Genomic DNA, 2,500 nt, shown 5'->3' on the forward strand with positions numbered 1-2,500 from the left:
AATATGATTAAGTCTGTTCATATGCATAGTGAGGGAAAAGTTATTGTTACTGGAGTCCTATCAGATGAGTATCCAGTGAACAGAGGAGTATTCCGAGGAAATGTGTTGTCACCTATGTTGTTTATCTTCCTCATGGATTTTGTAATGGATAGAACAGTTGGGGATGGTGAAGAAGAATTGGACTGAATTTTTAACAGGAAATTAACAGACTTGAAGTATGCTGATGACGCTGTCCTTATTAGCAGAACACCGCAGGACTTGCGAGGTTACTTTCCAGAATGCATGAAATATCACAGAGGTTTAGCTCAAGATAGATAGAAGAAAGACAGAGATGATGAGAACGGCATATGTAATGGAAGATGATGTATCATTGGAAGGAGAAAGGATCAATGAGGTGGAATCATTTAAATATTTGGGAACTATGATCTCTAATACAGGATCTTTAGAATTAGTTTAATGAAAGATTGAAAAAAAAATTGCCAGGTCAAGTAAAATTTGGAAATAAAATCGCATGAAATTACAAAGAAAGATTCGGCTTTATATCACTTTTTTGAGATCGGTGTTACTGTATGGACATGAGTCGTGGTATGACAATGAAACAGTATCCATCAGATTTAGTATATTTGAGAAAAAAGTCCTCAGAAGAATATTGGGAATTAAATGACAGGACAAGATTAGAAATGAAACTATAAAAGAGATTACTCAAGTGCCATATGCGGACGAAATCATAGTGAGGGGTAGACGGAGATTGTTTGGCATTCTCTTTGCACTCCTCCTGGGAGATTAGTTCAACAAACTTTAGACTAGGCTCCACAAGTCACTAGAAGAGTTGGAAGACCCAGGCCTACATGGCTGAGGACTATGAAGCGTGAAGTATGAGATGATGAATGGAGAAGTATTGATTTAGAAACTCAAGATATGGACGATGGGTGGAATCTATCCGAGGCCCTTTGCATCAATAGGCGTTGGAGGAGATGATGATGATGATGATATATATATATATATATATATATATATATATATATATATATATATATATATATATATATAAATAGGATAGATTTCTAGAGATCGCAATGGAAGCAGGGAAAGGAAGAGAAGACATTTGATTGACGAGCTAAGTAAATTTGAGGACATAGACTGGCATTGACGGACCATACACATACACACACACACACACACACACATATATATATATATATCCACACACATCTATATCTATATATATATATATATATATATATATATATATATATATATATATATATATATATATATATATATATATATATAAAACAGAATTGGTCCCTAGAGATTGCAATAGACGCAAGGAAGAACCAACGATGAATTGACGAACTAATAACTTTGCTGGCATAGACTGGTATAGATGGACCATAAACAGATGCGAGTGGAAGGACATGTCAGGCCTTTGTCCTGCAATGGATTAGCAATGGCTGAAGTTGATGATAATATATATATATATATATATATATATATATATATATATATATTTTATATATACATACATACACATATATGAAGCATAAAAGGGAATAATCTTGTTATAAATAGTCATCAGTAAATAAACTTGTATGTTTAGTCAATGGGAAAATTTAAGTAACCTACTGCCAGTAAAATTGATTAAGTTTGAAAATTACTCTGGCATTTAAGCCTATTTACTTATTGATATCATCAAAATTATAATATATATTTTTTCTACTGTACGCCATTTGCCTTGCGGCACTTGCAAAATCAGCCTGTAAGTAAGTGTTTTGTCTAATAACTACGGGGATACATAAACATACATACATACATACAATATGTATGTTTGTGTGTATATATATGTATATATATGTATATATATATATGTATATATATGTATATATATATATATATATATATATATATATATATATATATATCAACACAACATCGTGCTCAAATAGAAATAAATTTCTACCTCATACTTGGGATCGAACGCTAGCCCCTTCTAATGAAAGGCCAGGTCACTTCCAACCATGCCTCTCGCAGCATGGTTGGAAGCTACCTGGCCTTTCATTAAAAGGGGCTAGCGTTCGATCCCAAGTATGAGGTAGAAATTTATTTCTATTTGAGCACGATGTTGTGTTGATATTTATCCATATTGACTCATCATGGGTAATTTGAATGAATTACTATCGATTGTGTCACGTGATGTGCCGGGAAGTCGGGGAAAACTCCCTGGGAAGAGACTGATGTCTCGCCAGGTAAATCCTGAACTGCAGATTAGCAGTTAGGTTCCGACATCTTTTATGGCCTGTCGTGGGATGGTTGGAAGCGACCTAGCCTTTCATTAGAAGGGGCTAGCGTTCGATCCCAAGTATGAGGTAGAAATTTATATATATGTATATATATATATATATATATATATATATATATATATACACACACATATATGTATACACACACACCCACCCACCCACACACACACACACACATATATATATATATATATATATAT

This window comes from Palaemon carinicauda, chromosome 6 (genome assembly GCF_036898095.1).
Source record: "Palaemon carinicauda isolate YSFRI2023 chromosome 6, ASM3689809v2, whole genome shotgun sequence".
Classification (NCBI taxonomy): Eukaryota; Metazoa; Arthropoda; class Malacostraca; order Decapoda; family Palaemonidae; genus Palaemon; species Palaemon carinicauda.